General features: G+C 46.9%; 1 protein-coding gene and 1 long non-coding RNA gene across 4 annotated transcripts in view; one reads left to right on the top strand and one right to left on the bottom strand.

The window, feature by feature from the left end:
* The window catches only part of KCNB1 (potassium voltage-gated channel subfamily B member 1), a 131,897-nt gene that overhangs the window by 17,711 nt on the left and 86,659 nt on the right, over nucleotides 1–27,527 (bottom strand). The gene's annotated exons all lie outside the window — the stretch shown is intronic.
* On the top strand, nucleotides 29–27,527 carry LOC148056533 (uncharacterized). 2 transcript variants are annotated; one of them, XR_015703037.1, is made up of 5 exons: nucleotides 29–145; nucleotides 2,262–2,409; nucleotides 2,885–2,965; nucleotides 18,883–18,980; nucleotides 27,110–27,527. It is a non-coding gene; the product is annotated as an uncharacterized LOC148056533 (long non-coding RNA). The 2 variants fall into 2 exon arrangements; XR_015703038.1 differs by lacking the exons at nucleotides 18,883–18,980; nucleotides 27,110–27,527 and adding an exon at nucleotides 4,472–5,744.

The following is a 27,527-nucleotide window of genomic DNA, read 5'->3' as shown; positions in this document are numbered from 1 at the left end:
GTGCAATCCAGTGCAAGGTCAGATGAAAGCCACCCTGCGGGTTCCTTTAGCCGCTGGATAAAGCTCTGTCTCCGATCAGGTTGCATTATCCCTAACGAGCTCTGGCAGACGCTTCAGCTCTCTGCTCTTCCATCAAGACAAACTGGTAAGACCCACCTTCCCGAGGGCAGCGCTTAACCCTTTCCACGTACTCTTGCTTGCCCACGGGACAGCCCAGATATTAACTGGGTCCTTAACAAGGCAAGCAAATTTCTCACACTACTGCAAAATGCTGATTGCTGAACGGGGGGATTTACCCCACGGCCTCCCGGCTGGCAGAGGCAATCCCGGGGTCTGCTGGTGCTCCGCACCTCTGCAGAAATGGGCACCTATTCCTGTGCTGCCATTTGGCCTCAGCAGGAGTGCAGCACAAAATCCCCAACAGAGCAAGATTTGCGAAAGGTCCCAGCTCCTCTCTAGGTATTAAAATATGGCTTTTTAACGCATGCAATATCCAGCGTCTCTCATTGACAACATTTGTGACAGTCGTCTGCTGCCTGATGAGAGCTGCTGGACCTGGGCTGGCGAGAAGTTGCTCAGCACATTTGGAAAGGAGACACAGAGGAAGCCCAGCACAGGGAGAAACCCACTGCCGAGTGGGAAAAACATATCCAGTCTGAACTGGTAGTCGTTTAAAGAAGGCAAAATACTAAGGGAAAAAACCATCCCTCAGCATGCCAGGGAAACAAGTTTATAGGAATTACCAAGGGATCTAGGTAAGGTTTCAGTGGTTGAAATCTGGCTCAGGCAAATGTGAATGAGAGTCCCCAGCAGCCGAGGGCTCTCCATGCATTACATGGAATGAGCTGGCAATTCCCAAGGCAGTCCCGAACGGCCAGGCTCATCAGAGGAGCTAATATTGGCTTATTGTTTTCCTTTATTTCTTAGAGAGCAAAAAGCATCCTAAGAGTAGTGATACTGGAGCTGTGTGTCCCAATTAACCTGCTGCAGGTTGGATCAATCTGCTGTCTCCTGCATCCCCTTCAGAGGGCACAAAGTGTGTCTGTTCCCATGGCCACTCTCCCCTGGGAAAGAGAGAGGAAGGAAAAAAGGTGCTGCTCTATTTGTGAGCCAGCCCTGCTTTATGGCGCTGCCCTTCCTGCAGCCTGGCTGAATGGTCTGGTAAGGTGGTTTTTTTTTCCCTCTCTCTCATTTCTTTGTCAATTGATTGCTCACTGCCAGAGGGCATTATTGGCTTCAAAGGCTTCATTTTCTCATTCCTGAACTGCTCATCTTCTCCTGGCTCATTGCTGCTACTGGAGGTCAGATCTGAGTCCCAGAGTCATTAGGCCATTTTGGATTTGACCTTGAGAGCTTACTTTGCTCACCCCATCACATGAAAAGGCCCTTTGATCATTTCAGACACACACTTTTTAAAAAAAATCCAATGGCAAGAGACGATTTGATTATTTCAGTGACAGGTAGAAATAAGCTGGAACCAACCCGTTCCCAGCCAGGTTTAAGGAATCCCGATGCCTGGGGGCATTCCTGCTTGCACGGAGCTGAGGGGACTGTGGCAGCACCCCGGCATCCCCGCACACACAGAAAACTTGCTTCACTTCTGTAAACCAGCAACAGTTGTGCTCTGGTCCCAGCTTTTGCTGTGGATGAATTCATGGGTTGCAAGATGCAGTTGTATAGTTTGCACAAAAGCTACAGCCTATTCCTGAAGGGTTTCCACCTGGATTGGAAATTCCCAAACGGTAGCTTTCAGTGAGTGGCTGGTGAAAGCACAAGGGAAAAAAATAAAGTGGTGAATCCTGAGCTTCTGTACTGTGCTGTTCAACTTCACCCTGCCCAGCTGGGTGACCATGGAGAAGGAGATGCAGTGGTAAAAATGCCTTACAGAAAATAATTATTTTCTTAATTTAACACCTTATCTATTGCTCCCTGCAATATTCCAGAGAATTAGCTTGTTTTCTGCAGAATTTTGCTGGTGAGGTTTTGTGAGATTCAAATTTTTGATGTGAAATTTCTACTGTCTTCTGGGCAGAAACATCTTTATCAGGTTATTGAGTAGTCGGTGGACTGGTTTAGAAAATGGTTACTTAAGATCAGCAGGGCGAGGAGCAGACACTTTCCCTGGGCAAGCAGAGAGCCAGGCACAGGCTCTCCTTATTTCTGGGGTGAATAAGCCAGGCATGGAGCTGCTGCTACCGCAGCTAAGCTTGACTGAAGATGTTGCGTTAACTCATTTCCTCTAAGGCTTTGTACCTTTGCAGAAGGAATAAATAATGCCCTGTTCTGGACGGTCTCATCCTGTGCCGCTGTGAATGTGCCAGCACAGGCTCCCAGCCAGAAGCTGTTAACAGGAGCCCCAGAGAAGCCAGGCTTTTGCTGACCGTATCTGCGGCCCCATGGAAGACGTAGGTGAGATGTGCACGCTGTGAACAGCTGGACTTAAACATCAGCCTCCCCAGTTTAGGACGAGAGATTACAGGTGCCAACTCAGGAAAAACACTGAGCAGGAATGAAAGCAAGAAGAGAGGCTGTTTGCCCGTGGGACATGGCCAGGGAGAGCCGGTGTGAGATGGTGTCGTGAGGAAGGGTGGACTTTTTCAGAATTGGTCTCATTTATGAACTTTTTCTGTGAAGCTTTTGCAGCTCATCACTTACTGAGCATTCAATTTAAGGTGAAAAATAATAATAGTGCAGGGTTAAAGAGGTCAAAAGGAAAAGTCTTGATAAAAATAATTAAAATTTAAAATGAAAATACAATGGAAACACGAAAATAATGAAAAAGTAGCTTTGTTTCACACCCTTCTATAATGCAGGCAGCTTCTGTGCGTTTTGCAGTGTTCATGTGGTGAGTCCCCACTCATCAGCTATTTATCTCCATGTACAGAGACGTGTCTGGAGGAGAGACGTGGTTACAGGATCCTGCTCCTGACCTGGCTGAGGTCAACAACAGAAATCCGTCGCTTTGGTAGGGCACCGTTTCACCAAGTGTCTTTCCTTCCATGCTATTTGCCAAAATACAACACGGGGTGGAGGGAGGAAGTCTTTTTCTTACCAAAACGGATGCAAACACTGGGTCCTGCACTTGCCGCCCCGGCAGGGCTGTCGCTGCCTGCCCTGCTCTTGCCACCAGCCCCGTGAAGGGAGGCTTAAAAACTTTACATTTAAATTCTGGCTTTGGGCAAGTTGGATGGCAAACCAGACAAAAATATGGCATTCTGGCTGAAACCCTGCTCTTGGAAATGTGAAGAGTTACTCAGGCTGTATTAAAGCTGCATGTAAGAGATGACACTACTGGAAACCAAATAAAAAATCGCGAATACTTTGTCAGCAGGGCAGGAGGGGAAGGGATGGCTCCTATTTAAAGGTGTCTTAATCAAATCCAGCCCCTTCTACACCTGTAGATTTTGCTCCAAAATCCAGTTAAAGCGCTATGCTAACAAAGACCCTAGTTACCAAAGGGAGATATAATGAAGATAGAAAGGAAGAAAATTACCTGGCAAAGCCATGCTCCTGGATTATTTCACTGCTCCGTGGGGGAGCACTGAAATGCTGACAGTTTACCTTTCAAATCTCTCAAATAAAACAACTCTTGAAAATTGCTAAAATATTATTAACACAAACAGCAACATAGCAGCAGGATGGCTTTGTCAAAGTGACAGCAAGGGCCGTGTCTCCCCACGCTGCCAGCAGCAGTGTCCGATGGCCACACCAGGAGGGTTTTGCTCTGCACACACCCGGGTGCAGGATGTAGGACCCCCCACCCCACACCGTCGCACTCCCGTGGGTGGGAGATCGTCAGCCTTGCTCATACACTGAGCGTGCTACTATTGCAGCCTGAGCAAAACTCGCTTAAATAGAGGATTTTCAAAGATTGTAATATGTGATGTAATGGACCTCCAGCTCTTAGTTCAGTCTTTTGCAAAACCTCCTGTCTCTGCACCAAAAAATAATTCCCAAAGAAATGAGCTTGAAACCAGTGTGGGACGATGCTCAGTCCCTATGAAAGGCAGTGTGGAAGGAGGGGTCTGGAGTGCGTTTTGCAGGGCTCACCCGTCTCTTCCAAGACTTCTCCCTCCAGGTTTGGATGCTCAGAGGAATCCAGGTTGGACCTTGTATCCCCCTCCAAAGTTGCCGTTTGCAGAAAACAATTGCAGCCAATCTCCCTTTATGTGAAGATGGTGGAAAACGTAGAAGAAATGGGAAATCTGGAGGGAACCGTATGGTTACTCAAAGAAAAATGTCATGTATTATTGTTAAAAAAAATTCTATTGAAGAAAAAAATGACAGTCACCAACTCTCTGCATTTGCAGCGCGGTGTCTGCTGCTTTCAAATCAGGCTCTAGCTGATGTTATTTTGGGGAATTTAAGCCAGACTCTTGCTGTCACCACCTCAATGTTCTTGGCTTTGTTGCTGTTTCTCTGTTTTATTATTCTGAAGAAAATAAGTCTATTAGTGTTCTTTTTTTGGCAGAGCAATGGCTGTGTGAGCACCGAGTGGACGGACTCCAGGTGGCACAGTGGCTCAATGCACAAGTCCCTTCCTCCTGCTACAGTCAGGTGCAATGTCACCGGGATTTCCCTCCCACAGCACAGGCGTTTTATGGGCTCTCAGGGTGTATCCCCACATTAAGCACCTGGGCTGAGCTCCAGTCCTGTGGCCAAATCCTGCCAAATGGGTTGCACAGCCTGGATGTGATGCTGGGGCCAGTGGAAAGGGGTGCACAGGAGCGGGTGCCTGCGTGCGCATCCCAGCTGGCCCTGGTCTGCCCCATCCCTGCCTTTGTGAGGGTCTGCGGCATGAGACCTGGACTTCACAAAAAAGGAAAAAAAAACAACCCTTGTTATACTGCCAAGGTTAAAACCCTCTGTAAGGATCGCTCTGTGCATGTGCACAGTGTCAGTGAGCCTTTCCCCTGCCTCCACACACACAGGGCACTGCTGCTCTGTGTGCGCAGATGTGCTTGGTGTACATAGACCCCAGCAGCAGATGTGACTGTCCCCAGTACAGGCTATGAACCAACCTGGCTTCAACAAGCTGTTCTTAGGATCACCTGGTAATAGCCTGACAGGGAGCCAGGCAGATCCCCTCCCTCCTGATCGCTTTCTTTTAAAAGTTTATTAGTTGCCTGCTGCTACAGTAAAGACTGGTGCTGTTACAGGCTCTTGCCTCTGAGCGCTCCTTAATTGCCCCCTGAAAACCCCACACCCAACAGGTACCCAGATAATTTACCAGCCAAGTTTTGATGCCTGTATTTAAAAGGGTGACCCTAGTTTGAGAAAGCATTTTTTTGGGCCAATCTGTAATTTGAAACGGTTTAAACATATTTTTAAGTAACCCTGTAAAATAATGTGCTGCCAAGCAAGAGCTTTGGGTTAAATTATATCCCCACGAAAATCACAGCGTGTAAAGGCGGCTGCTGGAAGTTGACAGAGCCTTAATTATGGCAGCCCCAGTGGGCGATACAGCAGCAGTACAATCAAGCCTTGGAAAACCCGTGCTTTAAGGCCAGCAGTTAATCCTGTGTGCCTTGCGCACGTCCTGCTTTGGAGCTGTGCCGCCGGCGCGGGTCGTGAGACCTGAACCGCGTTTTCAAGGGAAGCGGCTTCAGAACAGCCAAGCGCGTCCGCTTGCTGAGGGAGGTTTCTGGGTTTTTTCTTTTCCTAGTTCAGGCTGCTCCATAAAATAAACACAGAAACTGCTCTGCACAGTGTTTCTTGACACAAAGCCACCACTCTGCTGTGTTGCTTTGCGACGGCGGCACCGTAAAATATACGTTCCTTGTGCTGCTCTATTCTGACATCCCCAGCTTGCGACTTAAAAGTCAACATATTCCCCCTCCTCAGCCCTCTCCCACATCATCTCCTACGGAGGCAGGAGTATAAAAACACTAAGCCTTGTTGCTAATGGCCCAAGCAAATGATTTAATCATAGTGATGTAAAAGGAGTGAGGAGCCTGCAGGATGGAAAAAATGCTGGATAGACAGTAAGACTAATGAGGTAATATGTAAACCCAGGCATTTTCTAACAGACGGGACGTGGCAGAGCTGACATGTATATTGAAAGGGACATAAAAACATAGACAAAACAATAGCCTGGGTTGGCCATAGCTTGACTTACGCAGTGGAAACATTTTTTCCTCTGAAGGCAAAGGCAAGAAGCATAGAAGGCTCTGTGCTTGGTAGCACAGGCACAGCATCGCAACTGGAGATGCAAAACGCCTGTACTCAAGCACAGCTAGCCTCTGCGGCTGTGGTGTGAGGCTGTCTCTCGAGCACTCATGCAACAAGTTTCCCAGAGCTCTGCGAGACAAGCCAGCATCACTGTCCCCGCGAGGAAATGGGATCCCAGTCAATTTGTTAGACATCTCGGCTCGGGAGAGTGTGGGCGCTGTCACTTGGTGCACAGGAGCCGGTCTGCATTGCTCATGCTGGCCACTACTTGCAAGGTAGCTCCAAAAGCAACCTGAGCTGCTCTGCAAACTGAAGGCCCACCCGTGCCGCCTGTGCAAAGCAGAGGGTGTCCCTAATTCACACCTCCGTCTGCCACGGGGTAACATCTGTGTGCAGACAAGCTCCCGGTTGACACCATGGTGGAGTTTGGGTAGCACAAAGAAGCGGGCACTCGGCGCTGCCTACGGGCACGGTGATACTGCACGGGTCCCAAGACTGGGATGAGACATCTGCTTCCCGAGCCAGGCCGGGCGCCGCTCGGCGAGAGAGCCAAATGACACAGCTCCTGGGGCTGCCAAACATATGGTGCGCTCCACGTGTGAGCACTGCACACGCTTCTTCAAAACACCAGCTGCTCAAGGTGAGAGCACGAGCGTTGGGGAGGAGAGGACAGCTCACGGACATGAGCACGTGTGCCCAGTTTCACTACGGGTTGGCTAACAAGGAAATTCTGTAATTTTGCCTGCCTGCTCTTACTGGAGAAACCTCTTGGAAATTCCTGGTGGTACAGGCAGGAACCCACGAAGCCAAAAACCTCAGTCATCTGTTTCAAACTATCATATCAGCTTCCCCTGTCAATCTGCGTGACCCACTCAATTCTCATCCATTTTCTCCATTTTGGGGGAGTTGTGAAAAATAAATACAATCATTCCAGCTGATTGGTTATAACATATGCTCAAACTGCAGTTATTTGGCCAAATTCTCCTGTGGCTGTACCACAGCTTGGGTTTTATATAATCCAGGCAATAACACCAGACACAATCAGAGAACTTGGTCTGACTGCATTGCTGCTCTGCCCGGGACAGATTTACCACAGTTCAGTGCTCTGCAGTAGCTCAGCCAGGGCTAAAAAAATATAAGAATTTAGTTATTAATGTCATTTTCCATTGAGATAGTGTGTGAAATCAATCTATCATGCTAAATCTACAAGTTCCAAACTGTATACATAAGGTATATTAAGGGATTTGGAAAGATTAAGAATAGCTCCTGAGCGTCTGTGTGTGTGTATAAGCACTGATTGTTTTATCTATGAATTACCTGCTGCTGTGCAGAAAAGGCAAAGATAAGGAAACCAGCCTGAATCGGCCTCGTTGGGAACAGCATTAGCAGGATTATTTGCTCACAGCTGAGCTCTGCCTCTGCTTCTCAGGGTGATGTTAAAGTATCACAGCGGGATGCTGCTCTCCAGAGCCAGGGGACCCCAAGAAATACCCGCTGCCCCTAAACCAGCTGGCATTTCTCCATGTGCTCAGCACTGTGCCTCTCCGGTCAGGGATGTGCCTGGGCCGGGGCCAGGCCGTGTTCCCGCCGTGCTCCCAGCTCCCCTGCGCCATCCCCGCAGACCTGCTGCTGCTGCCGCCCCGCAGCCTCGCTCCCTGCCCTGCCGCACCGCAAGTCGCCCAGCCCACTGATGTCCCCTGATAATCAAGGTGTCCCCAACATTTCTGCCAATTGCCTCCTCCTCTAGAAACCCACTGAAGCACGGATCTCCTCTGCATTAAAAAAATGCATTAAGAAAATACAGCGTTAAAACGCTGTAGTGACTAGAGCCAGTGGGAAGAGGCCTCTGGCTTCCAGCAGGAGCTAAGGGCGCCTGCTGGCACGTCTCCTGCAGTTTGGTGCTGCCGAGGTGTTTCGGTGCAGGGGAAGAGCCCTCTCCGTGTGCATCAGCTCCACAGGCAGGGCAGCTCCTGAGCAGGATGGGTGGCTGGACCGTGACATGGGGCTGCAGAGCCACGGGAGGCTCTTGGTGCCCAGAGCCCACCTCGAACGCGTGCTGCGGCTCAGCTGGCTGCCGTTGCTGAGCTGCTGTGGCCGCGCAGGTAGGTTTCCCAGGTAGCAGTTCTTTTAAGAGCAATTGGGACAGCCTGGGTGAGAGAGGTCAGGACTAGGCACTTCTAAAAATCCATCTTGTTTTCAGCGCAGCTTGCTCCTCCATGTGCCACTAATAACTACCAGGGTTTGTAGCTGTTCCCGATTGGTGACAAAGCATCAGACTCAGCCTGGCTCCGCTCCCGAAGGACCAGCAGGGCTCTGGCTCTCGCAGGCAGTAGCCCAGGAGTCTTGTCTCTGCTCCTAATAAGACATGCTGATGAATTAGCCATTCACACACGAACACAACCCCGCTCTCGCCTTGTGACTTGCTGAATCTGGTAATTCCTGCAGGAAGGCAGACATCGGCCTCCCGCAGCCGCCGGGCAGCTGCGCTCAGCGGTGTCGCGTGAGCCCAGGCAGGCGAGGTTTGCCGGGCTTACCTGGCTGAAGGCACCTGGACTTTAGTCCCAGGATTAGTACCAGGGGAAGCACTTACAAGGAAAGACCGTTCCACGGGATAGCAAATACATGACTCGCACCGCTAGTGGCAAACCTCAGTGCGCCTGGCACGGCGAAACGTGTGCTATTCCAAAGTGGGGACCTGGGCTGGTTCTGCAAAAACTACACAAGGAAGGATACCTTTCCCCAAACACTCATAGCGTGCGTAACTGCACAGTTTATAAAAAGCATCCTCTGAAAAGATTTTCCTACTGGGTAAAGGCCCATTACGAGGACTTCCTGGCTTACGCGGCTGTATATAGCAGTGGTAATCCTATTATGCTTATCCTAAACTGTCCTCCACCGAACAGTGAAATGAACTTTACAGAACACTAGAAGCTTAATTAAGCCTCCAAGCCTGCTGCGAGCAGCACAATTCTGCCTCCCTGCAGCCGCACGGTCGTGTTATCACAGAAAACACAAACAGCACACCTGTACCATACACACACCGAAGGCTGCTTCCCTGTCTTCATTCAGCTTGTTCTCAGTAAATTCAAGGCAAGTTCTTTGTAGGAAGAGTTGTCCTACTAATTCTTTATCACCGAGAGCCCAAATCCACGACCGCATATGAATGGCAGTAACTCTGCTTTTGCAAATAGCTGTGCTGAGGCTGAAGACTAGTTGCTCATGCACTTCTGTATTTTCATTACACAGCTGTGAGGATAAATAAAAATGGTACTGATCAGCCGGGCCCTGAGTCTGGCCTTTCAGAAGGGGCTTTGCAAGTCTCTAAAGAAGCAATATTACACTTACAGCTAGCAAAAACCAGCTGGGTTGCGGCAGCCCCAGTGCCTCTGGACCGTTTCTGCTGAACATCAGCGTGAACCTTCAGAGCACCCACACAGACTGGAGAGCTGAACAGCTGTGTCAGGCTGTGCCATGGGTGTCAAGGCAGATTTCAATGGCCTAGCCGTTTTGTTTCAGCTGCATAAGGTTGGATGACAACATTCATGTTTCTTCCCTAACACTTTTTCACACTATTCACACTTGACATCCTTTGAATTGCTCCAGAAAAAGCTGAACGTCAATAGAGCTCCTGGGCAGAAACAAAAGGGATGAGCAAGAGCATACAAGCTGCAGCTGGGAAGGGCTGTATGGGTGATTATCCTGAAATCTTAATATTGCTAAATAATATCTTAAATATTGCTTTAAAAACCACAACACAACTCACAATCCTGCAAACAGCACATCTCTGACCGCCACAGCAATCTGTCTGTGTGATGCATGCCCAGTCCTGGACAGGACAAGACCTGACCCGAGGATGCCACAGCACATTTGCAGCATAGCAAGAGGTCCTGGTATCACCCCGTGCGTGGCCAGCATGGCTTAACTGCTAACCATCACTAAACACGGATTCCTGTGACCTTTTCAGACCTTACTTGTGCCTTTTGCCAATGGAGGGCACCTCTGAGGTTTAGCTCTAGAAATTAATATCTTCAAATGCTTGCTTTTTTGGTGTAACAGACTGAGACAGGCTAAATATTTTGCGTTCTTGTCTTGCCTGGCTGGTAACCCAGATACTATTAGTGAAGCACAACTGGGTCATGGGAATTAATATTAGCATCTGCGTTAGCTGCTTTATTTACATCACTGTAGCTGTCAAAAGTTGTAGGTAGCTTAAAAGGAATATGGTTTATTCATGTTGACACTAGCAGTAAAACAGCTAGATGAAGGAAGGCTGGCTCCTCAGGACCAAGAGACCAGGCAGGGCCCATGGCAAGCACAGGGCCAAGGGGGGCAAACGCCCAGTGAATGGTCTGGTCAGTGCGGGGTGAGGGGGACAGCTCGTCCCAATTCACATGGGCCAGCAAAAGACTTGGCCGGCAACACAGCCTAACAATGTCCACTGGTTTTCTGTATTGCCCAAAACCAGAGTAAGTGTTGTTGAAATAACAGAGGATGGGGAAGGACCCTGATTTTCTAAAGATCCCTGCTTTGGGTGAGCCCCACCAGCACCCTTCCGGCTGCTGCTGGATGCAAACACATGAAATGCGTGTGTCCTTATGGCTAAGCAACAGGGATAGAGGGCGATACTGATTGTTAAAAAGGAAACTCTCATGCTTCCTAAGCTAACTTCATGTATTCTGGGTGGAGATCTGTGTTGCTTCAAGATGTGGCCCTGGCAGGTCTTCATCAAGGTTCAAGCTGAACCTTTTCTTGATGGCTGGTTCATGGCTCTGGTTGCTGCAAACTTCCCCACGTGGTGCTGCTGTCATATCAGGCCTAAGGAACCCAGGCCCTGTTATTCCCAGCTCCTGCTGTGATGTGCGCCCGCAGTGGGGAAGGGGGAAACTGCCCTGCAGCCCTCAAGGCATCCACCACCACCCGTGTCCTGTCCTGTGCGCTCGGGTCCTCCCCTGGCATCTCACTGTGCTTCAGTAGGGCTGTGCCAGGGACAGGGCTGCATTTGAGGCATCACATAGAAGAGGTTAATTTTTAAAAACTCTGATCACTGTTTCAATATAATTAAGGAATTAATTAACTTTCCAGCTCAGTAATTATGGAAGCTTCAGCCATAGGAAGTAGTGCCTCTTTCCATAGGTCCCTGTGGCTCTCACAGTGGTCAGTGTGCATCTGAGAATACCCTGCAGGTCCTGTTTGGAGTGGAGGGAGGTGGGCTGTGGGGTCGGTGTTCGGAGAGGGACTGGTGTGAGTCAGAGTGGCATGAACCCGAGCACACAGCATTTGGGGAGAATAACATTATTATTAATTTTTTATTTTACATTTATTATTATTATTATTATTATTAGCCAAACTCCAAAAAGATGCCATGAAGTGCAGGGTCAATTACACCTCTCTCCAGTGATGTCTGCAGCCAGAAGCTCTCCGACATGCAGGTGCTCAATCACGTCTCTGTGAATGGATTTAAGAGCCAGGGCTTTGCCTCCACCTTAGAGCCTACTGCTGTGAGACACTGGGACTGTCAGCTAGTGCATCTCGTGGTGGTTTCATTCCTGGTAGGTGGCCACTGCCTTCTCGAGCAGATGCTGTGTCCCTGCTGTGTTCTGCCCCCTTTCCAAAATCCCCCGTGACCAAGAGCCAACCATCCTGTAAACAAAGCCAATGCTGGGTTTTAATTTTATAGGAACTGAGGTAATGCAAATTTCTGATTAATAGAAATCTCAGCACGGTGGTATTTAAGTAACTGCTGGCAGGGTGCTTTTTATCAGCAGAATTCTTAGAAATGCTTTTTCTTATCAGTAGAAATTGTATCAATTTATTTTTCTGGTCTGCTCAAAAAAACCTTGAACAAAGAAAACTAGAAAACAGGTTCACAAACCAACTTTACTGGGCAGCAATACTGTTAATTCCCTGGATGCCTAAAACTCATTTTAAAACAGCATAAAACAGCAGAGCAAACTTTGAGTGTGTCTGCAGAGCATAGACGTTCCAGACAGGCAAGGAGCTTGGGTCAAGCTCTGATGGTGCCCAGTGGAGCTGCCTTTGCCTTGGATTCAGACAAGGGATGGAAAGAGCTTGGGAGCTACCAGGGCAGTGCAACATTGCAACAAATATGTCCCTGGATTCCCTTAACCATCATAGCTGGATGGCTTATCATGGATCACTGCATGGATCAGATAGATCGCCATCTGTTCCAGCAACCTGCACTAAGAATGCAATCGCTTGCCTGCTGAAGAGTTGAGTTATCAGTGAACTAACCAAAGCAGAAAGAACATCCTCCCACACGGGCCAGAGAAATTATTATAATCCTCTTATATTCCTGTCTCAGTTGTTATATGGATAAATTATTAAGCCATTATATCACAACAAAGGCAACATCTATTTTCTAAAGTGAGCTGGTAAAAGCAGATCTCCAGGAATCAGGTGGTCCTGGAGCCGGAGGTATTGCTCTCTGTTGGATTTTGATACTATCAGCTGCTGAGTTTCTCTTTGCCCTCAGAAAACACAAGTAGCCATCTGGAAGCTTCATCAAAACACCAAAACTGCAGCTATAACGGTGCTTATTAAACAAGAGTCTAAATCTGTCCCAGAGAAAGCAAAATTCTCCCTAGGACCGAGCACATGAATGCTACCCTGCACCCATGGCAAGGCTGACCTCCCAGTAACCAGCAGCATACTGGTGAGAAGAGAAATTGTGGCTGAAGCACAAACTTTAGAACAAGAGGGACAAGCCCTACTGCACTCAGCTTTGCTGGGTGTTGTCTGGCCCATGCACTGACCTTATTCCTCAAGCAGCCAGCTTCAGTATAAATATTCCCAGCCTACAAAAAATAGCGAAAGACAGTGGCTTTCTCTGGGTGCATTTAACATGGCGAGGTGCTGCCAGTCCTTGAGATTATACTGGTCTACTTATGTTGAGGATGAGCAGAGAAGAGGCAGGAGCAGTCAGATCTTGCCCCCTACTTGCCCCAACATGTGATTTTGGTTTTAGGAGCAGTGTCTGCCTGGCCGTACAAGGACAGCACAGTGCACCCTGCATTCCACTTAGGAAACCACCCAGCCCCAACCAGACGCTGCCTGCTCCGCCATCTCATCCCTGCTCAGACATTCCCCAAACCTGGATCCAGAAGAGCCCAACGTGCACATCCAGTGGAGGAATTTGTCCCTAGAGGCTCTGAGCGCCAAGACACATGGTAGAGGGGAATAGCTATTTGCATGCAATCAAGTGTGATTAACATTGAGAATACATTATGCCCTTAAACCTGTGTGATTTTTCACCCAGAGTTACACAATAGCATATTTCCAGTTCAACCTTTAGCTCCAGTCTAATTATTAAGACTCCGATTCCTGCTATCCTTCCCCACCATACAAAACTCAGTTCCTTTTGCCTGGTCAATCAATGTGATTGCTCTGAACTTGGCCAGGTCAGAAATATTACAGCAAAATTTGTGACAATACGACCATTTAACAAAACAGAAGCGTTCTGGGAACAAGAGTTGGGTTCCTATGGTCTGTTTAAAAAATATATGCATATTTTTGCATTTTCAGAATGTTCCCTTTCAACATTTAATGAAAAGCTCTCTTTTGAGCTCAAAATGCCTTCTTTCCCTAGTTTGGTTAATTAATTTTAAATAAATTAAGGATCAAATAGCCTGGTCTGAAATTACGGAAATAAAATCTCTTGAATACTCAGACCCAAAACGTAGGATTTGGGGGGGGGGAATGGTTGCACAATTTGGGGAGGGAAAATTTTCCATGTATTAAAAATTATTTCAGACAAGAAAACTATTGTTTACACGTCCCCACTCCTGTGCCGTAAGGAGATCTGGCCCATTCCCTGCTTGGACCTCCTCTGCCTTTGGGTGGTTTGATGTCCTTCCCAAAGGGACAAGACACAATCATGAACACATCTAGAGATGCAGCTCCTGGGATGACACCCAGTGCTTATCAGCTTTTCTTACTGTATTTGCTGACGAAAAGTTACATTTTTACAAGCAGCCTTCAGGGAGATGCAGGAATTTCAATGAAATTTTCAAGTTTCACCCAAATTAGCATCTCCCCCATCAAACTCATCAGCCTTATACCCAGATGTGTGACACCACACTGTGACAAGACCTGCCGGGTTCGTGCTAGAGCTCCGCACTCATCCCTGCTGTAGCATTCCCATGAAAGCCTGCTGTCCTGGCCAGCCTATGTCTCCTTTTCACTTCAGTAATAGGAAAAGGCAAGGATTTTTTTTCCCTTAATCAGCTGCTGGCTCCATAGGTGTTCCTCCATCAGTCATTTCCAGCAGTAATCACAGTGTTAACCTCTTCTTGCCTTGCGCTATATCTAGACAATTCCCTACCAGGCCTGTATCAGCTTTGCTCTTTGATCTCCCAGGGAAGTCTGAAATAATTATGAAATTGTGCTTCTTGTTTGCTGGCAGGTTTCACAACCCTCTGACCGGCTCTTTGGACGCTGTCCTGCCAGCTGTCAGTCATACTTTGTAGAGGCAAATCTGTAAATATTACCTCACCTTGTCTAAAAATCTCACAGAGGACTTTTCAGGGGATGATTTGTTGGTGTTGGCTGCACAGCCCTTGCCAGCAAAGCCCATTGAGCTGACTCTTTTACAGATGACTATAAAGACAGCTTTTGAGTTACCGCCTTCATCTCTTATGGTAGTACCGACCCCAGCCCTTGCTCTGGGAAAGAAGAGAGCAGCAATTCTGAAGTTAGTATGACTTGTATTGTTTATACAAATACATCAGTGTAAGACACCTTGTATATGACTTGGTCCTCCTCATCTTTCCAGAAATCCCACCCTAGGTCCCCCATTCCTCTTCACAGCAAACTGAATTTCCTTGAATAGGAAAGGCTGCCAGAGACTGAGAGGTGATGCTTCACTGCATCCCCTCTCACAGGCACTTGCAAATCCCACTTAATGATTACACAGACAGTTCTCCCTGCATTAAAAACTCCCAGGAATACAAAGTAAATGAATTTGGAAGACTTGGGAATACCAGCAAATGCTGCTTCTGATTTGAGGAAGGAGTTGGAGCTGTTTTGTTGCTCTGTCCATTGCTGTTGTGGGGCCAAAAGGTTGGTCCGGGGGCTGCCCTCCTCGTCCTGAGGTCCATGGGAAGGGAAGTGCAGGGAGAACAGAAAATATATGAAGAACTGGTGGAAAAAAGAGTCACTCTGGCTGGTTATTTTTGACTGAGAGCTCTGAGCATCTGCTGGCTTTAGTTTTGCTAACTGTACTTTTTAATTTTGGCAAGGATGCCTGGAGCCCAGGAGAGGAATGCACTGTATATATAATTATAAATCAAAATATAATATAATAAGTAAAATGAGCACTGAAAAATACCACTCGCTAACTGCATATGCCATCTACCTAATAGTTCCAGGTTGTGAGTCACCACTTGAATTAAAGAAGTGCAGCAAAGCGGCGGAGGGCCAGCTCTGCAAAGGTAGTCGGGCTCTAACGCCTGCCTTAGCACTTACTTCTTGTTGAAGTCAACAGCTCCCAAATCTGACCGAAGCCCCCCCAGTGACCCTGAGCTCAGCAGTGTCCTGTCTGGCTGCCCTCGCAGAAACCTCAGCACTGGGCTGTACATCGCCTGTGTTATATAGGCAAAGAGTCCTGGGCTAGGGCAGAGCTAAACATCACCGTAAAAGGCAGACGGGAACTTTCAGGAGATGGACACCTACACCAGGGCAGTCCTTTTCTATAGGAAAAAAGGGAGAAAGAGAAGGTGTTGCCGTGAAGATGTTGCTGTACCCTGAGGGCTGGAGCACATATTCGGGACTAGAGGAGCCAGTCCAAGCTCTAATCCCTGCTCCGCCAGGCTGCAGCAGGCCTTGTAGCGAGGGAAACAATCTGGCAGTGCTTTAGTCCTGGGGCATGGGAGGCTGCGAGGAGCAGGGCAGCTCTTCAGAAAAAGCCTGTGTAACTGGGTTTTTTTAAGTGACCACTTAAGGCACTAGAGAATGGAAATGTGAGGGTGAGAGGGACGAGGATGCAGATACAAGAGGTTTCTGCTGCTAACCTTAACGCCCTGAACACCAGATCAAATTTGCATGAAGACAATGAGCAGGAGAGTAGGTATGAGGGTCCTTCACACGTACAGAAGCAAATGTTACCCCGTCTGCAGTAAATCGCTCCCCGAACACGTCTGCACACACGTACACTTGCACACTGAGCTGCAATGCCCAAGCAAAGCCACCAGGCAAGGGCTAGACCTTCTTTGAGACCCCCATGTCCCTGGCGCTCCTGTGATAGGTGCTTATGAACTCACAAAAACCAGCAGTGCAAAATAACTTAATGCTGCTTTGCTGCGAGATGTCAGGATCCCATAAAAATAACTCATGATGATTTCACAGCAACTTTAAGCCAGACAGTTTCCATCCTGCTGTCAAGGCCATGTGTCCTTGGCTTTGAACTGCTTTCTCCCCACTGGAATTCAGCCACCTCTGCATTGGGACACACTGGGATTTTAATCCTGTAACTGACAGCATCGATCCTGGCCTCAGGGGCTTCCCTGGGAGCGAGGGACTTGCTGCAGGATCCCTCAGTTCTGCTTCCAGACAATTAAATATTCCCAGCAAGCTGTTAATCTTTGAGAAATGAGCTGGGCTTTGGTCATCGTTACTTAAATGATGTGGATGGCAGAAGGTAGGCACCTGAAACCTTAATAAAAACCCTGGCTGAAAGGTGTGAATATTTCATTCCTCGACTAGAGCAGCAGCTACGGTGTGTGACCGCGCTCTGACAGCATGCTGTCTTGCTGCTCTGACTGGCCAGAAACAGAAAATAAAACCATTTTGTGACACGTTTTTCTTTACAGGGTTCCAGAAAAGCGGTAGGTCTTTTTGAAACATTAGCAACAACCTGAGAAGACTTAAAATATGTCCTTCACAGTGGTTTTTGTTCCTAAAGTGCTTTACATTTCTTATGTTTGGGAATGGCAATAACAACTATTAAAGCCCATACATCTAGGAGCAAGTCTCCTAACCGCCTTGTGTGTGGTTTAAATGAAGCAGATTTTTTTACGGTATATTAAGGGCACTGGGAAGTTTAAGCATTTTTACAAGCTGTTTCTTGTGATTTTTTGGCAGCTCTCAGGACGTCTTGTCATTCCCAGCATATCTTGAGATGGCTCTCAGAAGCCCAAGGAACGGCAGCCAGGCACTTCGGCACGCTCCCGGAAGGTGCCTTGCACGCTCCGTCGTGTTTGCTAAAGGAAAATCCCCCCACTTTGCCGTGCCTTGGAGCATGAGAGGTCTGCAGGTCAAGCAGCTCCTCTCGTTGAATACAAGATGCAAAGATAGGGATAAGGAACACTTTAAAAATATTATTTTAGTCATTTTAAAGCTTCTCACTAGAAGCTTTTGAATTGCTGAGAAAAAGGTATTAACTGTGATGCTGGAAATACAGCCCCTTGGCCTCAGGCTGAACCTGGACAGGGACTTCCCAGAAGACCCCACAGCATACCTGCTTCATGCTGATTGCCCCTTACAGTTCCTCTTTCTGATATTTTTATCCACGTTTGTTTTCCTCTGTGGGAAATTAACTGCTAAGCTTGGTGGTTGCTCTTTTATCTAATGGGGGATGGACCTTTATGGTTCTCATAAGACCTTCAAGATATCTAGGTTGTAATTTGGGTGTTCTCTTCCTTGCACATTAAATTCACTTCTGATTTGCTTCTTCAAAAAAAAAAGCTGGGTTTTTTTGTGGTTTGTTAATGTATTTTCTTTCTTGATTGATAATGCTTCAAGGGAATGTGATATATTTACCTGCAAACTCTGGCAATATACCATACATTTTGTCCTGGGACAAGCCTCATCCAGTTAATGCACCAAGGAGTTAAAATTAACTCAGATACTGCTGATGATCATGTTGATGCAGTACCTGCTCTTGGCACTTTTAAACTTGATTACAGGCAAAAGGGCCCTTTGCCAGGCCGTCAGGATAATCAGAGTCATCCCCACATTGACCAGGAGACTGGAAGTGCACAACATTGAAAGACTTTAGTGTGTCCATAGACTGAACTTATCTCAGCCACAATTTAGGTTGATGAAACAATCAGTTCCACTACTTTACAGAACAAGCTTTTAAACCCCTGTCATTATTAAAAGTTAAAAAAAGCCATAGTCTCTCAGGTAGCTCTTACCAAAGCAAAACAGAGCACAAATTAGTATAAATCAGTGCCTCAACACAACCGTGTAATTTGCATTTAGAGTGCTAAAGAGTCAAATGCAAATCTTACTTTGCCAGACACGATGCTACATTGAGACCGACTACTTCGGTGTGTACCGTGATAGTGCTGAGTCAGAAATGGAGAAGTAGGGTAGGTACCAAATGAGAAGGGATTGGGGGGCGAGGTGGGGTGGATGACAAGTGCCCAAGGGAGAGTAAGTCACAGTGAGGGGGAAAAATAACACTTGCTGTTAAAGCACAGGAAGGGGAGTTAGGCAATCTCGGTCCTTTTCCTAATTATGGCATTTTGGATTTGTTCTGTGACCTTGGGTAAATAATTTATTCTCTTTGTGCACAGTTTCCTCATCTGTAAAAGAAGGTTAATAGCTACTGCTCAAAAAGGTTGGCTTTTCTTGGCTTAGGTGAAGGTATGAGTCAGGGCAGACTTTGGCACACAGCAAGTCTGTGATGTGCTAAGGGACACTATGGAGGTAAAAAGTGCAAATAATTACTGATTCTTTTACCCGAGGCAGGTGTTAACCGCAGCTGTATCAATGGTGCAAAGCTGACCAGAGGAGCTGCCTGCAGCGGGAGCAGGAGGAGCTGCCAGGGCTCTCCGGGTTGCACAAGGGTGAGTTTGGACTGGCTTTGGTCACCTCTGCTCTGGGTTTGCATTTTTGTTTACCGGAGGAGCAATGTGAAGTGGAACAAAGTGAGTTCTGAGAGCTTTAGAAGCACAAGGGGAGGAATAGCTACTTCTTGCGCTGTGGAGAAGCTGCTGCAGCCTCCCCTACAACTACCTGCATTTCCACCCTTCATCTTGAAATCCGTACTGCTATTTTGGGAGCAAACAGGAAGAATAACGCAATATTGTACTTCCTTTAGCTTTTTTTCAACCTAGCTATAATGCACAGTAGATGTATTCACCTTGGAAACTTGCTAGCTGGCTGAGGGTGGTGCAAAAACCCATCAAACACAGCAGTTTGGGTCTGACCACATTTTCAATTCCTTTTCTACTGAAGCTGTTCCCAATGTGCAATAGTCCTCCCCAGTCCGAGCAACGCAGCTCCCTACAGAGCCTTCCTGTCTGGTTTTGAGAGCCTTGGAAAACCAGTACCTAAAATGGATTTGTGGGATCCATAAGCAACCATTTTTACTGCACTCCAGCCCAGGGTAACTGCTCATCTCGGTAACAGGAGCATCACAAGTGGGATGTGGAATATTCATATAAAATTCAGTGACCTGATCAACACAGCAGTTGCTGAAGTTGGTAGTACGGTTTGACCAAATGACTGGATTTCTATGAATACTCAGCATTTGCACCAATACACCTGAGAAGAGAATTTATCTCCCAATAATAAGAAACCCTTTTATGGCAAGCTATAAATGTTGACATTCTGTGTAACTTTATATTTGCTTCTTGTCTCCCGTAATATTGGTAACGTACAGAGTCTCTTTCATGGTAAGTCCCAGCAGAACACTAACAACGAATTCACTGTACTACTTACCTTACTATTTCTTAGTGGTGTGAAAATGCAGAGCCCAACTCATTCATAGTATATTAGTGCTGGCCTGAATCCCCAGAAAGTCGTTTATTTTCATTTCAGTGCACAATCAAAAGAAAATCCAAGAGCTCTACTGCCGTTGTGGCAGAGAGGCATCAGCCTCTGGCATCCTCTGTCTCACCAAACGGAGAAGTGGGAACCGCAGGCAAGGGAGCAGAGCTGGTGGGGTCTGCCAGCAACAAGGGACCCATCGCCAGTGACACGGCGCAGTGTTGCTCTGTGCTGTTTGCTGTGGGTGATAAAATAACTGCTCTGTTCCCCTGCAGGGCATAGCTTTATGCACTGCTAAGGTAATAATAAACCAGCCTGGACAGCAGATGGGTTCTTCTGGCCATGTAACAATGAACAGCATCCATATATTTTTAGTGAATTGCTTAGATTTCTATATCTTTTATAAAAAAGAAGCTATGTGCACTTATAAGGCCGCTCACATTTTAGGAGTTTCCTATTGTAGATGTCATTCCCAATGGTTAATAACTCATCCAAGTGTGACTTGAGTAGCCCACATCATCAATATTAAATGTGACGTTTACTATCAAGAGCTAAGTTTTGGGGCTGCTGCCAGCCCCACTCGCTGAGCCGTAAATATTTTGATCATCGAACAGGAAGAAGAAGGAGCTGATCAGCCTGTGCTCACGCCCGATACCAGCGGGGAGTAAATGGCGTGAGAAACACCCCACAGCTCCTTCTGCTGACGTGCAGTGAGCTGCTCGTTCTGCTCCTGCTGCGTCCAGCACAAGCTTTAGGAAGACCCATCAGCTTGGGAATTAGGGAAACGGAGCTGCAGGATCTACCGGTGTCACGCTGTCAGTGGCCAGTCCCAACGCCACGGCTGTGGCCTCCCCTGTGCTGCAACAGATGCAACAGCTCTGCAGTTATGAACAGCACAAGCCATGGTCTGGGGCAAGCCAGACCATTGCAAATGCACTTCTCTTTTCCTGAGCAGCTGGGTAAATAGGGGTGGAAAGCTTTCCTGCTGCAGGGAGACATAAATCACAGGCGCATACCCAGCCCAGAAGTGCCCCTGCTTTCCACCATTCCATAATTTATTTTTTCAAAACCAGTTATTTCCACGTTTTTAGCTCAGAGCAAGGGCTGTGTCTTTTGCCTGCTCCCTGTGTTGTCCCACTCCAGCAAGCCTTAGGGAGAGCAGAGAAGCCCTCGCTCTGGCAGGGAGGTGGGGATGCAGTGAGCAGCGCTGCCGAATAACAAATCGTTCAGCTGAGGGACCAAGCTGAAAAATTGAGAAACAAAATTTTGACTTGATCCAAAATATTTATTTTCTGCTCAAAAGAAGAAAAGTTTGGTTTTCTCTGGGTTACCAAAATAAAGATACTTTTTTTTTTTTTTAACCAGAAAAGTTATCTTAGCACTATTTCAAAAAAAGAAAGGGGAACCATTTAATTTAGAAAATATTAGAACAAACCATTTCCTTTCACAACAGCCCAAATGAAACTTTTAGCCGTCCCTGAATCGCACTTCTCATTGCTCAGACTGAACTATTCTGCAAGCTGTGCAATGCCCCCTCTCCTCCTGAAAAGGAATATTTTGGCAACTACATGATTTGCTAAAAAGTATATCTCTCAGCTATGGCAGTAAGGAAACACCAAAGAAATACTGGTAAATAGTTATTTTGATTTTTTTTTTCAGAGTCCGTTATTTTAAGGGGAAGAATTTTTGGAAAAGTATCAAGCATGTTTTCATGAAAGTGACCCTATAACTAGACATGATAAATAAGCCTGGAAGGTCTCATTACTACAGAATGGCACTGTATAATAAAGACTGCAAATACCAAATAGCTTCATTACTCCCATTATCATCTTTTATTATCCTTTAATTGTGTGTATCAATTTTTAATAAAGAAACTTCATGTGCCTATGAATTAGATCATACTGAGAGGGGCTTTCATTGATTGCAGAAACATAGCCAGGCTAGCTGGGTCATCCAGATACAGAAGTAAGGTGGAGCTGGATAAAGCATCTTAGTTATTCTGGTCTGCGTGATGAACAGAAACACTTGTTAAACTTTACTCAGTGTCACTTAATGTTATTAGCCCTCCTGGATTAGAGTGATTTTACTGCTCCTCCAAATAATGACAAATGGTGCAGCTGGACAGAGCTGAGCTATTCACTCCAGTGATAATTGCTGCACAATGATATTAAAGAAGCATTCACCAAAAACTTCCCCGGTTAATGATGTTTAATTCATTATTAAATGCAGCTCATTACTGTTGGAAAGAAGGCCATTTAGCAGCCATCAGCTGTGCTAATATTGCCGAATGTCTTGCAGTGGCCAGACAGCAGGGGGGAAGGCATGTTTTAAAAATGTATTTTCACTTCAGAATAAAATTGGAAAATGTTCTGGCAGTGTTTCGAAAAGAAATAATGTCTAAAACCATCTAAATCTCTTGTTTCCCTGTAAAATCAGAGAGTCAGTTGTTTGCTCCTGGAACTAACATCTCCTTTACATGAGGTTTTAAAGGTGTAATTTCATTGCAAGAAAATCTCCTTATTCAGCAATTGTTTCCCTCTTGCTTCCCACTGGCTTTGCTGCGACACAGGGACGGGCATTTTAACCGCAGCCTGTCTGTAAGCGCTTTCCTCGCTGCCACGGAGCCACCAGATTTCTCCCAGCAGGTATTGATGCTCCTGCTCTTGCAGTTGCTCTCCCCAGAGCAGCAGACCCCAAGGACCGCGCGGTCCCGACCCCCGAGGAGGTTTAAGCCCGTTACACAAGGCAGCCTCCCCGCCGCACCCTGAACACGCAGGTGCAGGACGTTCGTATAATCGAGGTGCTGAAGGTGAGGCCAGATGGTGCTCCACTTTTGAAGCTCATTAGGGAAAGGTGTTTGGTGACTCATGTCTAATACCATGTTAATGTTCCTCCAAGCTCTTGGTTACAATTCCCAACGCCTCTCCTGGGCTGGAGTTCCCAGGTAGACCTCGCTTTCAGTCTACAGACCCTGCATCACGCAGAGCCAGAGCTGTGCTGGTGGGTCAGCCAGATAGCTCCAAATAAGACCTGAAACTGGAGCATAAAACCCACCAACATAAGGAGAGCAAAGCCGTAAACTCTCTGAGTGAACTGTTCTGGAGTCTCCATTATCTCAAAGCCCAGGTAGTCCCCTTGGCCATCCTCATACCACAAACCGTCACTGTTCATTACGCAGAGAAACGACCCAGGGGTTGAGATGGCAGGAGACACAAACCATCTTCCTGGGGTGGCTCTCAGGGGCTCTCTGGGGTTGGGTTAATCCCATGATTTTTCTGAAAAACAGATGTGCTAACAGTACTACCTCCTTTCTTCCATAGCTCATCTTGAGACACGCACAGGCGAAGCACGGTGTAAGATCAGTTACTGCTGTACGGCAGCTTCCCCACCAATGCACTCTGAGCTGCACGCCATATGTTTACAACAGAGCCTTTCTAGATATTGTACAAACATTGCTTAATTAAACAGCAGATAATTCTCCTGAAAGGACTGAATAGCACTATTATCATCAACATCTACACACGCAGAACTGAGATGTAATGACTGGCCCATATTTACACTGGGTTGCATGTGTCAATATGGGTGCCCATCCCGGGGGATGGTGGGGATAGTACCTGGCTCCCAGCACCCTCTCCTGGCCGCATACACCTCTACACCGTCTTCATTTCATTTTCCCGTTATGAAATTGGAAGCATTACCCAAGGACTTCCAGGATGAGAAGACGAGACACCTGAGTAAAGGGGTACAAATGCTCTTACTCCTAGTGGTATAAAAGAACAAGAGGGCCATGGCCCCTAAACAATATAAAAAATGTTGGTTTAAATTATTTTCTCCCCTTTTTTTCCTTCTGATCCTCCCAGAAACTAGGCTCTGGAAAGGACTAGTGTGACAAAACATCTAGCTCCAGTACAGAAAAGCTAAACCACCTTTATCCAGATAATAACATTATCAGGTCAGCAGCAAATTTGTACTGAAAACATGAGACTGTGTAGACCAGGAGTATGCCAGTCCTGTTCCCTGTAATGGCCCTCAGATGCCATATCACATAAAACAGTATTTTGCTCAGAGGGGAGCCAGGAGGAGGATTAATCATTTCAAGGGACATGGCTTGGAACCTGCAGAGGGACCGAGAAACCTCGCTGTGCTGCATGCCCATGGTTTGGAACAGGGCACGAGCTGTGCCTGGTCCATCACCTGCAAAGACTGCTCTTGCAAAGGGTGGAGTAAAAGCCACCACGAGCCGTCCCAGCAGCCTGCTCCATCTACCACCACTTGCTGGGGACAGCTCTCAGCTTTCTCACCTAACTTCTGGGTGCTGCAGTGCCATGGCAGATAGCAGCTTGGGATGTAGAAATGCAGTTAAAACCAACAAAACAACCGTCAGCCAGTATAGTGAGCAGTGAGTGAATGAATAGAATAGAATAGAATAGAATAGAATAGAATAGAATAGAACAGAACAGAATAGAATAGAATAGAATAAGGAGGTAGATCTAGTGGTTTGCAATACAATTATCCAAAGCAGCCATACAGGAGCACCAGAGACAGTCGGAAAGAACTGGGCTGCTATGGAAAAGACTGGTTTTACCTGGTGCGATGGGGCACAGCGGGGCGCTCAGCTCAGTTTGTTACTCAGCCCCCCTCAGACAATCATGGTACTGAAAGCCGAGGGAACTGAGGTGCCAGTTTCCTCCGAGGAGATAGTGCAAATTCACATCTTTTGAGCTAAAAAATTGTACAGGGTAATGTCAGGTTATAAAACAGGCCCTTGATTTGCCCTGGTTTAATTAAGATAATGAGAAGTGTAGGATGATGAGCTATGGTTCCAGACAGCAGGAAAAAAGGAAAAAAAAAGGCTGAAGAGCAATTACATTTGGAACAGAGAGGAGCCTATGGAGTTAGGGGCTGGGGAACAGGCTGTGACAAAGGGGATGTCTGCAGGAGATTTATTGGTACCAAAAATAGAGCAGGGCAGGACTGAGTGACTGGAGAAGTTCGGTGAAGCAGAGCCTTCTGCATCCAGAAAGCAGGTGCCAATCCAGGCTGTCGGTCCTTTCCAATGGTGTCTGATGGGTGGAGGAAAAACGAGCTGGCAAATCTCAGCATGGTTCCTAACAGACACGATCACAAACTCGACCGACCCAGCAGCCGGGGAGGTCTCAGCAGAAAGACTGCTCCCTGGTTTGCTAACACCATGACACTGCTGACTGCTCGTAAACCTTTCTCAGCTTTAATGTATAGTTTCCAGCAGTGAGATTGCCAGCTGAAGGAAACCCCAGCACACATGCTGCATGTTGAGCAGTCCCATCAGTCTCTGACAAATAGCTCAAGCATGTGTTTAAGTCTCACAGATTTCAGTGGGACTCATGTGGACTCAAGCTGAAGCATCTGTTCAAGTGCTTTGCTGCATTGGGCTTAGCCACTCCAGTACCCAGACATATATGAGAATATTTCTTCCTTAATACAAAATGCTGGGAAATCCTGGATAAAGGTTGATCTTACTGTGAGGCATTATTATCTCTGCTAGCTCTGGATCAAACCCAGAGGAGGTTCAGTACTTTGTAGCTTGAATATAGTCTGTCCTTCCCTGAGTCTACCACTGTGTCTTATTTCTGCCCCAGCTAGGAGCCCACCATGACACAATCTGGATGAAAGCGTCTGTTAGAGAGAGCACTGAGTTCATTATTGATGCGTCCTTAATAGCAACAACGATAATTACAATAGTAACAATAACGCCACCACCCTGGCACCAGAACCGGTATGCCTGAATTTACCATCTTGTAGTAAATACTGTTTGCTTTTCCTATACTGTCCTTTCAACATATTGCCTCGGAGAAAGAGACTCCTAAACCGCAGACCTGCCCTGTCCCTGCAGCATCATTTTGACAGCAGTTGAAAATACGTTGTAGGAAATCCAGATCCCATGCTGCACTGGGAAAGAGGGGAAACTCCAAATGGGTCTTTATGTGTATGCTACATAATTCACCAGCACCATAATTAATTCAGATCACTTAGTTTTACAAGAAGTCCTTCAGCAGTGTAATTAAGCTTATCAGTGATCAAATTGGGTCCGACTTCAGCATTAGAAGAGCAGCCAGAGACAGAATCAGTAACAACAGGAGTGGGGAGGAGAGCTTAGGCTAGAGACAGTTGGTCAATATTTAGGTGACATGAGACTCGTTATATACCTCCTTAATAAATATGCATTTAATTTTTGTTCTACTGTGTCTAACCCACTTGTCTGATGTTGTATTATATTGCCTTTCTATGCAGTTTTTATAGGTTGAGTCCCAAGAGCCATAATTTATTGACATTACTTCATAAATCTTTAAAAGGGCAAGAGAGACTGACTTAATCAGAACGAATCATTTCCCCTTTGTTTGGACTTGTTTAAAATCAGTTGCTTGCTACTTGATACAATTTAAGTGACTAATTATGACTTGATTTTCTCCCCTCCCTATCCTTTTGATTCATAATCAGTGCTTTCAGCTAATGAATTTACCATTCTCAGAGTACCATTAAAGACTTGGTCTTCTCCATGAATAGTCTTATTTATGCAAGTACCCCATCGACTTCAGAGAGTATCAGAGTGATTAATTCACAAATAATTTATCTGACAAATGTTGCTTCCCCTCTCCCCCCTCCCCACACTTGCAAACTGCCTGTGGGTGAATTAGAAGTTTCTCAATTATTCATTATTCAGAATTACTTGTGAATTTTTCTCAGTAAATAATTTTTGCCCTAAACATCGAGTAGCTGCAATGTATGTAAGCACACTTTGTGCCCTCTTGTTCAGCTTCCAAAGCCATGTGGCCTCATTTCAGCGCACAAATGGAGTGATTTTGATACCTAACCGGCACAGAAGCAATGGAGAATTTTACTTTCTGACATACAAAATGACAGCTAATTCTGTATTATCTTCAATTATTTATCTACGAGCCCACTTTGAAGTATTTTAGGCAAGGGTTACATAAGAGGAAAGTATTGTTACTGCTTCACGTGCCCTCCTTTTCCCCAGGACAGTGCTCCTCGCTCCCGCCTGCTCAGCGACTGCAGGCGTAGGAAGCTATTTTAACTTCTGCTCGGCGGGGCTTGGGAGGGGATCTGCGCTGCGGGAACAGCCTCCGATGCTGATGGGGAAGGAGGATTCACTTGATCTCAGAGTGCTGCTCATCCCTCACCCCTTGCCTTTGCCCTCTCTCCCCAGGATGTCCAGGACAGCGAAATTCCCTGCGCTCTCCTGCTCCGACACCTCGACACAACAGATGCTGAGCCACTCTGGGAGCTGGTTTGAAGTGACAATGAATGGAGCTCATGGAGGTGTGTGGCTCCCAGCCCTGGGCAGGGACAGGGGCTGTGCAGCCCCTGGGAGCGGCGGCAGCCAAGGGTCATGGTGCTCAGCCATGTGCCAAGGACTTGGTGCTGTGGATGGGCTGCAAACAGCACCCAGAGCTGTCCCAGCCAAGGCACCCAGCACCTGGTGGGGTCCCAGCGATCTCCCAGAGACATGCCCAGCATCAGAGTTCCCAGCAAACGTGCGCGGTGCTGGGCTCACGGAGACTTGCGGGCAGGCGATGGTGCAACTGCCGTCACGACTGCCTGGCATCACTCTTAGCGTTACAACA

This window comes from Nipponia nippon, unplaced genomic scaffold, assembly GCF_047370975.1.
Source record: "Nipponia nippon isolate SJK-2023a ecotype South Korea unplaced genomic scaffold, ASM4737097v1 scaffold_13, whole genome shotgun sequence".
NCBI classification, from domain to species: domain Eukaryota; kingdom Metazoa; phylum Chordata; class Aves; order Pelecaniformes; family Threskiornithidae; genus Nipponia; species Nipponia nippon.
The sequence above is the reverse complement of the archived record's forward strand: the minus strand, read 5'-3'. Positions and strand labels throughout refer to the sequence as shown.